This window comes from Hyla sarda, unplaced genomic scaffold, assembly GCF_029499605.1.
Source record: "Hyla sarda isolate aHylSar1 unplaced genomic scaffold, aHylSar1.hap1 scaffold_149, whole genome shotgun sequence".
NCBI classification, from domain to species: domain Eukaryota; kingdom Metazoa; phylum Chordata; class Amphibia; order Anura; family Hylidae; genus Hyla; species Hyla sarda.
The window spans coordinates 186,797-200,534 of NW_026608123.1; the positions used below are offsets into that span (position 1 = coordinate 186,797).

Sequence of the window (13,738 nt, forward strand, 5' to 3'; positions counted from 1 at the left end):
GTAATGGGCAAGGTAAAAAAAACAGGAATGTAGGTGCCCATCAAGAGTCAGAACCACAGTAATGGGCAAGGTAAAAAACAGGAATGTAGGTGCCCATCAAGAGTCAGAGCCACAGTAATGGGCAAGGTAAAAAACAGGAATGTAGGTGCCCATCAAGAGTCAGAACCACAGTAATGGGGAAGGTAAAAAAAAAAACAGGAATGTAGGTGCCCATCAAGAGTCAGAACCACAGTAATGGGCAAGGTAAAAAACAGGAATGTAGGTGCCCATCAAGAGTCAGAGCCGCAGTAATGGGCAAGGTAAAAAACAGGAATGTAGGTGCCCACCAAGAGTCAGAGCCACAGTAATGGGCAAGGTAAAAACAGGAATGTAGGTACCCACCAAGAGTCAGAGCCACAGTAATGGGCAAGGTATAAAACAGGAATGTAGGTGCCCACCAAGAGTCAGAGCCACAGTAATGGGCAAGGTAAAAAACAGGAATGTAGGTGCCCACCAAGAGTCAGAGCCACAGTAATGGGCAAGGTAAAAAAAAAAACAGGAATGTAGGTGCCCACCAAGAGTCAGAGCCACAGTAATGGGCAAGGTAAAAAAAAACAGGAATATAGGTGCCCATCAAGAGTCAGAGCCAGGCCGTCAGTAATGGGCAAGGTAAAAAACAGGAATGTAGGTGCCCACCAAGAGTCAGAGCCACAGTAATGGGCAAGGTAAAAACAGGAATGTAGGTGCCCATCAAGAGTCAGAACCACAGTAATGGGCAAGGTAAAAAAAAACAGGAATGTAGGTGCCCATCAAGAGTCAGAACCACAGTAATGGGCAAGGTAAAAAACAGGAATGTAGGTGCCCATCAAGAGTCAGAGCCGCAGTAATGGGCAAGGTAAAAAACAGGAATGTAGGTGCCCACCAAGAGTCAGAACTACAGTAATGGGCAAGGTAAAAAAACAGGAATGTAGGTGCCCACCAAGAGTCAGAGCCACAGTAATGGGCAAGGTAAAAAAAGGAATGTAGGTGCCCATCAAGAGTCAGAGCCACAGTAATGGGCAAGGTAAAAAACAGGAATGTAGGTGCCCACCAAGAGTCAGAACCACAGTAATGGGCAAGGTAAAAAAAAAACAGGAATGTAGGTGCCCACCAAGAGTCAGAACCACAGTAATGGGCAAGGTAAAAAAAAACAGGAATATAGGTGCCCATCAAGAGTCAGAACCACAGTAATGGGCAAGGTAAAAAACAGGAATGTAGGTGCCCATCAAGAGTCAGAGCCACAGAAATGGGCAAGGTAAAAAACAGGAATGTAGGTGCCCACCAAGAGTCAGAGCCACAGTAATGGGCAAGGTAAAAAACAGGAATGTAGGTACCCACCAAGAGTCAGAGCCACAGTAATGGGCAAGGTAAAAAACAGGAATGTAGGTGCCCATCAAGAGTCAGAGCCACAGTAATGGGCAAGGTAAAAAACAGGAATGTAGGTGCCCATCAAGAGTCAGAGACAGGCAGTCAGTAATGGGCAAGGTAAAAAACAGGAATGTAGGTGCCCACCAAGAGTCAGAGCCACAGTAATGGGCAAGGTAAAAAACAGGAATGTAGGTGCCCACCAAGAGTCAGAGCCACAGTAAGGGGCAAGGTAAAAAACAGGAATGTAGGTGCCCACCAAGAGTCAGAGCCACAGTAATGGGCAAGGTAAAAACAGGAATGTAGGTGCCCACCAAGAGTCAGAGCCACAGTAATGGGCAAGGTAAAAAACAGGAATGTAGGTGCCCACCAAGAGTCAGAGCCACAGTAATGGGCAAGGTAAAAACAGGAATGTAGGTGCCCACCAAGAGTCAGAGCCACAGTAATGGGCAAGGTAAAAAACAGGAATGTAGGTGCCCACCAAGAGTCAGAACCACAGTAATGGGCAAGGTAAAAAACAGGAATGTAGGTGCCCACCAAGAGTCAGAGCCACAGTAATGGGCAAGGTAAAAACAGGAATGTAGGTGCCCACCAAGAGTTAGAGCCACAGTAATAGGCAAGGTATAAAACAGGAATGTAGGTGCCCACCAAGAGTCAGAGCCACAGTAATGGGCAAGGTAAAAACAGGAATGTAGGTGCCCACCAAGAGTCAGAGCCACAGTAATGGGCAAGGTATAAAACAGGAATGTAGGTGCCCACCAAGAGTCAGAGCCACAGTAATGGGCAAGGTAAAAAACAGGAATGTAGGTGCCCACCAAGAGTCAGAGCCACAGTAATGGGCAAGGTTAAAAAAACAGGAATGTAGGTGCCCACCAAGAGTCAGAGCCACAGTAATGGGCAAGGTAAAAACAGGAATGTAGGTACCCACCAAGAGTCAGAGCCACAGTAATGGGCAAGGTATAAAACAGGAATGTAGGTGCCCACCAAGAGTCAGAGCCACAGTAATGGGCAAGGTAAAAAACAGGAATGTAGGTGCCCACCAAGAGTCATAGCCACAGTAATGGGCAAGGTAAAAAACAGGAATGTAGGTGCCCATCAAGAGTCAGAGCCACAGTAATGGGCAAGGTAAAAAACAGGAATGTAGGTGCCCATCAAGAGTCAGAACCACAGTAATGGGCAAGGTAAAAAAAAACAGGAATGTAGGTGCCCATCAAGAGTCAGAACCACAGTAATGGGCAAGGTTAAAAAACAGGAATGTAGGTGCCCACCAAGAGTCAGAGCCACAGTAATGGGCAAGGTAAAAAAACAGGAATGTAGGTGCCCACCAAGAGTCAGAACCACAGTAATGGGCAAGGTAAAAAACAGGAATGTAGGTGCCCATCAAGAGTCAGAACCACAGTAATGGGCAAGGTAAAAAAAAACAGGAATGTAGGTGCCCATCAAGAGTCAGAACCACAGTAATGGGCAAGGTAAAAAACAGGAATGTAGGTGCCCATCAAGAGTCAGAGCCACAGTAATGGGCAAGGTAAAAAACAGGAATGTAGGTGCCCACCAAGAGTCAGAACTACAGTAATGGGCAAGGTAAAAAACAGGAATGTAGGTGCCCATCAAGAGTCAGAACCACAGTAATGGGCAAGGTAAAAAAAAACAGGAATGTAGGTGCCCATCAAGAGTCAGAACCACAGTAATGGGCAAGGTAAAAAACAGGAATGTAGGTGCCCATCAAGAGTCAGAGCCGCAGTAATGGGCAAGGTAAAAAACAGGAATGTAGGTGCCCACCAAGAGTCAGAACTACAGTAATGGGCAAGGTAAAAAACAGGAATGTAGGTGCCCATCAAGAGTCAGAGACAGGCAGTCAGTAATGGGCAAGGTAAAAAACAGGAATGTAGGTGCCCACCAAGAGTCAGAGCCACAGTAATGGGCAAGGTAAAAAACAGGAATGTAGGTGCCCACCAAGAGTCAGAGCCACAGTAAGGGGCAAGGTAAAAAACAGGAATGTAGGTGCCCACCAAGAGTCAGAGCCACAGTAATGGGCAAGGTAAAAACAGGAATGTAGGTGCCCACCAAGAGTCAGAGCCACAGTAATGGGCAAGGTAAAAAACAGGAATGTAGGTGCCCACCAAGAGTCAGAGCCACAGTAATGGGCAAGGTAAAAACAGGAATGTAGGTGCCCACCAAGAGTCAGAGCCACAGTAATGGGCAAGGTAAAAAACAGGAATGTAGGTGCCCACCAAGAGTCAGAGCCACAGTAATGGGCAAGGTAAAAACAGGAATGTAGGTGCCCACCAAGAGTCAGAGCCACAGTAATGGGCAAGGTAAAAACAGGAATGTAGGTGCCCACCAAGAGTCAGAGCCACAGTAATGGGCAAGGTAAAAACAGGAATGTAGGTGCCCACCAAGAGTCAGAGCCACAGTAATGGGCAAGGTAAAAACAGGAATGTAGGTACCCACCAAGAGTCAGAGCCACAGTAATGGGCAAGGTATAAAACAGGAATGTAGGTGCCCACCAAGAGTCAGAGCCACAGTAATGGGCAAGGTAAAAACAGGAATGTAGGTGCCCACCAAGAGTCAGAGCCACAGTAATGGGCAAGGTTAAAAAAACAGGAATGTAGGTGCCCACCAAGAGTCAGAGCCACAGTAATGGGCAAGGTAAAAACAGGAATGTAGGTGCCCACCAAGAGTCAGAGCCACAGTAATGGGCAAGGTAAAAAAAAACAGGAATGTAGGTGCCCATCAAGAGTCAGAGCCAGGCCGTCAGTAATGGGCAAGGTAAAAAACAGGAATGTAGGTGCCCACCAAGAGTCAGAGCCACAGTAATGGGCAAGGTAAAAACAGGAATGTAGGTGCCCACCAAGAGTCAGAACCACAGTAATGGGCAAGGTAAAAAAAAAACAGGAATGTAGGTGCCCACCAAGAGTCAGAACTACAGTAATGGGCAAGGTAAAAAACAGGAATGTAGGTGCCCATCAAGAGTCAGAACCACAGTAATGGGCAAGGTAAAAAAAACAGGAATGTAGGTGCCCATCAAGAGTCAGAACCACAGTAATGGGCAAGGTAAAAAACAGGAATGTAGGTGCCCATCAAGAGTCAGAGCCGCAGTAATGGGCAAGGTAAAAAACAGGAATGTAGGTGCCCACCAAGAGTCAGAACTACAGTAATGGGCAAGGTAAAAAAACAGGAATGTAGGTGCCCACCAAGAGTCAGAGCCACAGTAATGGGCAAGGTAAAAAAAGGAATGTAGGTGCCCATCAAGTGTCAGAGCCACAGTAATGGGCAAGGTAAAAAACAGGAATGTAGGTGCCCACCAAGAGTCAGAACCACAGTAATGGGCAAGGTAAAAAAAAAACAGGAATGTAGGTGCCCACCAAGAGTCAGAACCACAGTAATGGGCAAGGTAAAAAAAAAACAGGAATATAGGTGCCCATCAAGAGTCAGAACCACAGTAATGGGCAAGGTAAAAAACAGGAATGTAGGTGCCCATCAAGAGTCAGAGCCACAGAAATGGGCAAGGTAAAAAACAGGAATGTAGGTGCCCATCAAGAGTCAGAGACAGGCAGTCAGTAATGGGCAAGGTAAAAAACAGGAATGTAGGTGCCCACCAAGAGTCAGAGCCACAGTAATGGGCAAGGTAAAAAACAGGAATGTAGGTGCCCACCAAGAGTCAGAGCCACAGTAAGGGGCAAGGTAAAAAACAGGAATGTAGGTGCCCACCAAGAGTCAGAGCCACAGTAATGGGCAAGGTAAAAACAGGCATGTAGGTGCCCACCAAGAGTCAGAGCCACAGTAATGGGCAAGGTAAAAAACAGGAATGTAGGTGCCCACCAAGAGTCAGAGCCACAGTAATGGGCAAGGTAAAAACAGGAATGTAGGTGCCCACCAAGAGTCAGAGCCACAGTAATGGGCAAGGTAAAAAACAGGAATGTAGGTGCCCACCAAGAGTCAGAGCCACAGTAATGGGCAAGGTAAAAAACAGGAATGTAGGTGCCCACCAAGAGTCAGAGCCACAGTAATGGGCAAGGTAAAAACAGGAATGTAGGTGCCCACCAAGAGTCAGAGCCACAGTAATGGGCAAGGTAAAAACAGGAATGTAGGTGCCCACCAAGAGTCAGAGCCACAGTAATGGGCAAGGTAAAAACAGGAATGTAGGTACCCACCAAGAGTCAGAGCCACAGTAATGGGCAAGGTATAAAACAGGAATGTAGGTGCCCACCAAGAGTCAGAGCCACAGTAATGGGCAAGATAAAAAACAGGAATGTAGGTGCCCACCAAGAGTCAGAGCCACAGTAATGGGCAAGGTTAAAAAAACAGGAATGTAGGTGCCCACCAAGAGTCAGAGCCACAGTAATGGGCAAGGTAAAAACAGGAATGTAGGTGCCCACCAAGAGTCAGAGCCACAGTAATGGGCAAGGTAAAAAAAAACAGGAATGTAGGTGCCCATCAAGAGTCAGAGCCAGGCCGTCAGTAATGGGCAAGGTAAAAAACAGGAATGTAGGTGCCCACCAAGAGTCAGAACTACAGTAATGGGCAAGGTAAAAAACAGGAATGTAGGTGCCCATCAAGAGTCAGAACCACAGTAATGGGCAAGGTAAAAAAAACAGGAATGTAGGTGCCCATCAAGAGTCAGAACCACAGTAATGGGCAAGGTAAAAAACATGAATGTAGGTGCCCATCAAGAGTCAGAGCCGCAGTAATGGGCAAGGTAAAAAACAGGAATGTAGGTGCCCACCAAGAGTCAGAACTACAGTAATGGGCAAGGTAAAAAAACAGGAATGTAGGTGCCCACCAAGAGTCAGAACCACAGTAATGGGCAAGGTAAAAAAAGGAATGTAGGTGCCCATCAAGAGTCAGAGCCACAGTAATGGGCAAGGTAAAAAACAGGAATGTAGGTGCCCACCAAGAGTCAGAACCACAGTAATGGGCAAGGTAAAAAAAAACAGGAATGTAGGTGCCCACCAAGAGTCAGAACCACAGTAATGGGCAAGGTAAAAAAAAAACAGGAATATAGGTGCCCATCAAGAGTCAGAACCACAGTAATGGGCAAGGTAAAAAACAGGAATGTAGGTGCCCATCAAGAGTCAGAGCCACAGAAATGGGCAAGGTAAAAAACAGGAATGTAGGTGCCCATCAAGAGTCAGAGACAGGCAGTCAGTAATGGGCAAGGTAAAAAACAGGAATGTAGGTGCCCACCAAGAGTCAGAGCCACAGTAATGGGCAAAGTAAAAAACAGGAATGTAGGTGCCCACCAAGAGTCAGAGCCACAGTAAGGGGCAAGGTAAAAAACAGGAATGTAGGTGCCCACCAAGAGTCAGAGCCACAGTAATGGGCAAGGTAAAAACAGGAATGTAGGTGCCCACCAAGAGTCAGAGCCACAGTAATGGGCAAGGTAAAACACAGGAATGTAGGTGCCCACCAAGAGTCAGAGCCACAGTAATGGGCAAGGTAAAAACAGGAATGTAGGTGCCCACCAAGAGTCAGAGCCACAGTAATGGGCAAGGTAAAAAACAGGAATGTAGGTGCCCACCAAGAGTCAGAGCCACAGTAATGGGCAAGGTAAAAAACAGGAATGTAGGTGCCCACCAAGAGTCAGAGCCACAGTAATGGGCAAGGTAAAAACAGGAATGTAGGTGCCCACCAAGAGTCAGAGCCACAGTAATGGGCAAGGTAAAAACAGGAATGTAGGTGCCCACCAAGAGTCAGAGCCACAGTAATGGGCAAGGTAAAAACAGGAATGTAGGTGCCCACCAAGAGTCAGAGCCACAGTAATGGGCAAGGTAAAGAACAGGAATGTAGGTGCCCATCAAGAGTCAGAACCACAGTAATGGGCAAGGTTAAAAAAACAGGAATGTAGGTGCCCATCAAGAGTCAGAGCCACAGTAATGGGCAAGGTAAAGAACAGGAATGTAGGTGCCCACCAAGAGTCAGAGCCACAGTAATGGGCAAGGTAAAAAACAGGAATGTAGGTGCCCACCAAGAGTCAGAGCCACAGTAATGGGCAAGGTTAAAAAAACAGGAATGTAGGTGCCCACCAAGAGTCAGAGCCACAGTAATGGGCAAGGTAAAAAAAAACAGGAATGTAGGTGCCCATCAAGAGTCAGAGCCAGGCCGTCAGTAATGGGCAAGGTAAAAAACAGGAATGTAGGTGCCACCAAGAGTCAGAGCCACAGTAATGGGCAAGGTAAAAACAGGAATGTAGGTGCCCACCAAGAGTCAGAACCACAGTAATGGGCAAGGTAAAAAAAAAACAGGAATGTAGGTGCCCATCAAGAATCAGAACCACAGTAATGGGCAAGGTAAAAAAAACAGGAATGTAGGTGCCCATCAAGAGTCAGAACCACAGTAATGGGCAAGGTAAAAACAGGAATGTAGGTGCCCACCAAGAGTCAGAGCCACAGTAATGGGCAAGGTAAAAAACAGGAATGTAGGTGCCCATCAAGAGTCAGAGCCACAGTAATGGGCAAGGTATAAAACAGGAATGTAGGTGCCCATCAAGAGTCAGAGCCACAGTAATGGGCAAGGTAAAAAACAGGAATGTAGGTGCCCACCAAGAGTCAGAGCCACAGTAATGGGCAAGGTAAAAAAAACAGGAATGTAGGTGCCCATCAAGAGTCAGAGCCAGGCCGTCAGTAATGGACAAGGTAAAAAACAGGAATGTAGGTGCCCACCAAGAGTCAGAGCCACAGTAATGGGCAAGGTAAAAACAGGAATGTAGGTGCCCACCAAGAGTCAGAACCACAGTAATGGGCAAGGTAAAAAAAACAGGAATGTAGGTGCCCATCAAGAGTCAGAACCACAGTAATGGGCAAGGTAAAAACAGGAATGTAGGTGCCCACCAAGAGTCAGAGCCACAGTAATGGGCAAGGTAAAAAACAGGAATGTAGGTGCCCATCAAGAGTCAGAGCCACAGTAATGGGCAAGGTAAAAAAAAACAGGAATGTAGGTGCCCATCAAGAGTCAGAGCCAGGCCGTCAGTAATGGACAAGGTAAAAAACAGGAATGTAGGTGCCCACCAAGAGTCAGAGCCACAGTAATGGGCAAGGTAAAAACAGGAATGTAGGTGCCCACCAAGAGTCAGAACCACAGTAATGGGCAAGGTAAAAAAAACAGGAATGTAGGTGCCCATCAAGAGTCAGAACCACAGTAATGGGCAAGGTAAAAACAGGAATGTAGGTGCCCACCAAGAGTCAGAGCCACAGTAATGGGCAAGGTAAAAAACAGGAATGTAGGTGCCCATCAAGAGTCAGAGCCACAGTAATGGGCAAGGTAAAAAACAGGAATGTAGGTGCCCATCAAGAGTCAGAGCCACAGTAATGGGCAAGGTAAAAAACAGGAATGTAGGTGCCCATCAAGAGTCAGAGCCACAGTAATGGGCAAGGTAATAAACAGGAATGTAGGTGCCCATCAAGAGTCAGAGCCAGGCAGTCATCATGATACATGGTTAATAACAGGGATATTGATGCCAGATACAAGTCAGAGCTAAGTAGTCAGTAATGGACATGATAAAAAAAAAAGAAATGTCAAAGCCAGGCAATCAGTAATGGGCACACAAAAATACAGGAATGTAGGTGCCCGCCAAGAGTCAGAGCCTGGTAGTCAATAAGGATCACAATAAAAAGAACAGGAATGTCAGCGCCAGCCAAGAGTCAGAGCCAGGCAGTCATCTTGGAAGAAGGTAAAAACAGGAATGTCTGTGCCACCCAAGGGTCAGAACCGGGCACGGACAGCATGATACATGGCTGGAAACAGGAATATTGATGCCAGATAAGAGCCAGAACCAGGCAGTCAGTAATGGGCATGCTATAAAACAGGAATGTCTCTGCCACCCAAGGATCAGAACCGGGCACGGACAGCATGATACATGGCTGGAAACAGGAATATTAATGCCAGATAAGAGCCAGAGCCAGGCAGTCAGTAATTGGCACCAACATTCCTGTATTTTATTGTGCCCATTACTGATTGCCTGGCTTGGACTCTTATCTGGCATCAATATTCCTGTTTCTAACCACGTACCATGCTGACTGCCTGGCTCTGACCCTTGGCTGGCAGAGACATTCCTGTTTCTAACCACGTACCATGCTGACTGCCTGGCTCTGACCCTTGGCTGGCAGAGACATTCCTGTTTCTAACCACGTACCATGCTGACTGCCTGGCTCTGACCCTTGGCTGGCAGAGACATTCCTGTTTCTAACCACGTACCATGCTGACTGCCTGGCTCTGACCCTCGGCTGGCAGAGACATTCCTGTTTCTAACCACGTACCATGCTGACTGCCTGGCTCTGACCCTTGGCTGGCAGAGACATTCCTGTGTCTAACCATGTACCATACTGACTGCCTGGCTCTGACCCTTGGCTGGCAGAGACATTCCTGTTTCTAACCATGTACCATGCTGACTGCCTGGCTCTGACCCTTGGCTGGCAGAGACATTCCTGTTTCTAACCACGTACCATGCTGACTGCCTGGCTCTGACCCTTGGCTGGCAGAGACATTCCTGTTTCTAACCATGTACCATGCTGACTGCCTGGCTCTGACCCTCGGCTGGCAGAGACATTACTGTGTCTAACCACGTACCATGCTGACTGCCTGGCTTGGACTCTTATCTGGCATCAATATTCCTGTTTCTAACCACGTACCATGCTGACTGCCTGGCTCTGGCCCTTGGCTGGCAGAGACATTCCTGTTTCTAACCACGTACCATGCTGACTGCCTGGCTCTGACCCTTGGCTGGCAGAGACATTCCTGTTTCTAACCACGTACCATGCTGACTGCCTGGCTCTGACCCTTGGCTGGCAGAGACATTCCTGTTTCTAACCACGTACCATGCTGACTGCCTGGCTCTGGCCCTTGGCTGGCAGAGACATTCCTGTTTCTAACCACGTACCATGCTGACTGCCTGGCTCTGACCCTCGGCTGGCAGAGACATTCCTGTGTCTAACCACGTACCATGCTGACTGCCTGGCTCTGACCCTCGGCTGGCAGAGACATTCCTGTTTCTAACCATGTACCATGCTGACTGCCTGGCTCTGACCCTTGGCTGGCAGAGACATTCCTGTTTCTAACCACGTACCATGCTGACTGCCTGGCTCTGACCCTTGGCTGGCAGAGACATTCCTGTTTCTAACCACGTACCAATCTGACTGCCTGGCTCTGACCCTTGGCTGGCAGAGACATTCCTGTTTCTAACCACGTACCATGCTGACTGCCTGGCTCTGACCCTTGGCTGGCAGAGACATTCCTGTTTCTAACCACGTACCATGCTGACTGCCTGGCTCTGGCCCTTGGCTGGCAGAGACATTCCTGTTTCTAACCACGTACCATGCTGACTGCCTGGCTCTGACCCTTGGCTGGCAGAGACATTCCTGTTTCTAACCACGTACCATGCTGACTGCCTGGCTCTGACCCTTGGCTGGCAGAGACATGTTTTTACCTTCTTTCTTGCACATTGCCCGGTTCTGACTACTGACTGGCACAACAATCCAGTTTTTTTTCTGTGCCCGCCAAGAGTCAGAGCCGGGCAATCAATAAGGCAGGAGGTAAAACCAGGAATGTCTGTGCCACCCAAGGGTCAGGACCAGGCAGTCCGCATGATACATGGTAGGAATGTGCCCACACAATGCTACATGATGTTTTATAGTGTAATGTGGTTACATCATATCCTTTGATCCCAAATCTACTGGTCTCCTGTTAGCCCTCAGCTTCATAGCTTGGTTCCTATAATGTACAGTTTCTCGCCCCGGTGCTAATGGAACGTCTCTGTGCAGGTACTACACTAAAGTAGAGCTTTTTTTATATTTTTTTATATTTTTTTTTAGGTCCAGTGTTCATACCCCTCTATGCCCCCACAGTGCAGCACGTGTGTAATGTAATGGAGTTATATCATATCGTCACATCCTATGATCCTGGTTCCAATTTTACTGGTTTGCTTTTAGCTGTCAGCTTTATAAATGCTTTTCTATATCTTCTTGCTGATGTTCATTGTTGATGTCACAATTCTCTGCTAAAGAACAGTCTTTGTACATGTGTCTAGTGCAGTGTTTCCCACCCAGGGTGCCTCCAGCTGTTGCAAAGCTACAACTCCCAGCATGCCCGGACAGCCGAAGGCTGTCTGGGCATGCTGGGAGTTGTAGTTTTGCAACAGCTGGGGGCACCCTGGGTGGGAAACACTGGTCTAGTGTAATGGAATTACATTATATCATCATATCCTATGAGTTGGTTTCCAATTCTACTGGTTTACTGTTAGCTCTCAGGTTCTATAATGTACAGCTATCTGCTGTGATACTTTGTTACTGTCACGTTGGGCAGGGAATAGTGCAACCCTTTCCCTGCCTAATTGCATTCAGCCTTTAACTATTTTTAGTCCTGTTGGTTCAAGTTCAGACTTTTTACTTTGTTTTTTTAGCCATGGCTTTGTAGTTCTGACCCAATTGTTTAGCTTTTAGCCTAGTTTTGTTTGTCTAGTGATATCTGTTTGTTTGGTCCTGCCTATTTTGTATCTGTTATGTAAACCTATATATTGGCTTGTATTCACACATTCTTCGTCTAATGTAATCCAGTACCTGTGATTCCAGATCTGCCATGGTATAGGTCCTGATCCATTGCCTAGCTTTGCCCCTATACCTGGTATTCTTTCTGTGTCTAGTTGTGTTAACTTGTACCTGTGAATCCAGATCTGTATAGACTCTTGACTTGTATTTTTACCTGATGTTTTATTGTGTTTGTTTTGTATGATCCTGTTACAGTGTATACTTTAGGGATCGACCGATATCGTTTTTTTAGGGCAGATACCGATAATCTGTGGAGGTTAGGGCCGATAGCCGATAACTTATACCGATATTCTGGTATAAGTTATCGGCTATTTATCCCCCCTCGACACCGCTGCAGGTCATTGATTTAAAGCGGGCGCTTTAAATCAATGCACTGCAGTGGCTTTTGCGGTGCCAAAGGCCACCGCCACCACCACCCGCTTCTCTCCCCTACCTGTCAGGGTGGTCTGGGCCATCCTTCCTTCCTGTAGTGTCCGGCGGCATTCCGGGTGGAGGGTGCACCGGTCCGGGCTGTCTTTCTTCTCCGGGGGTCATCTTCTCCACTCCGGGCAGGCTCCGGCCTAGTACGCTGCATAGACGCCGCCACGCAGTGATGCCCGTGCGCAGCGACACACCTGACGTCACGGCATAGCGGCGTCTATGCAGCGTACTAGGCCGGAGCCTGCCCGGAGTGGAGAAGAGGACCCCCGGAGAAGGACAGCCCGTACCGGTGCACCTCCACCCGGAACGGCCACGGACACTACAGGAAGGATGGATGGCCCGGACCACCCCCATTTTTTTTGACTCGGAGGGTGGGGGAGGGGCCCGACCGGTATAGCGGTATGGGCAAAAATCTATACGGTATACCGCCCAGCACTACGGTGGGGGGTGCGACGCGGTGGGTCGGGGGGGGGGGGGGGGGGGTGGGCGGTCGCGGTGCGGCGAGTCAGGGGGGGGGGGGCGGTCGCGAGGGGCGGGGCATTGCCGGCTTATCGGCAAGGTAATTGCCGATACCGATAATGCCCAAAATCGTGATTATCGGCCGATAATATCGGCCATACCGATAATCGATCGATCGATCCCTAGTATACTTGTCTGTATAGTGTCCTAACTTCAGTTCTTGTTCACACCTACATTCCTGGTAAACCTGCCTTTATATCTCTTTGTATCCTGATTTGTCTATATTCTCATACCTGCCATTTATTGCTTTAGTCGGTGCAACCCTGATCTTACCCAGTACCCCTTACTTGCATAACTGCCCTAAACAGTGGTTCCATAACTAGGCACCGGTCCCTCCACTAAACTAAAGTGCAGGGGAGACATGAGTCAAAACATTAAACAGAACTGTACGGAGGTCAGGGAAACAGGTTGGGATAAATAGGGTTAACAAGCTATTACCAACAAACAGGAAGCCAGAACTATATACTGTATAACGTCAGGAATACAAAATAATAACAAACAGATATCAGGAAGAGATAGGAGCAGGTTTATATTGTACTGACTAACATATAACAACAGCTTATAAATGGCAGGTATGAGAATATAGACAAAACAGGATACCAAGAGATAAAGAGGCAGGTTTACAAGGTATGCAGGTGTGAACAAGAACTGAATTCAGGACACAATACAGCCAGGTATACACTGGAAAAGGATCACACAAAACTAACGCAATAAAACACAAGTCAAGATTATATACAGATCATTATTCACAGGTACAAGATAACACAGACTATAGATTCAGAAACAATACCAGGTATAGGGGCAAAACTAAGCAATGGATCAGGACCTATACCATGGCAGATCAGAATTGACAGGATTACACAGACTAGACAATGAAA

At 47.5% G+C, this 13,738-nt stretch overlaps 1 protein-coding gene across 2 annotated transcripts in view; it reads left to right on the forward strand.

Moving 5' to 3' along the window:
• DNAI1 (dynein axonemal intermediate chain 1) overlaps positions 1-13,738 on the forward strand; it is a 201,856-nt gene that overhangs the window by 120,882 nt on the left and 67,236 nt on the right. The window lies entirely within an intron of this gene.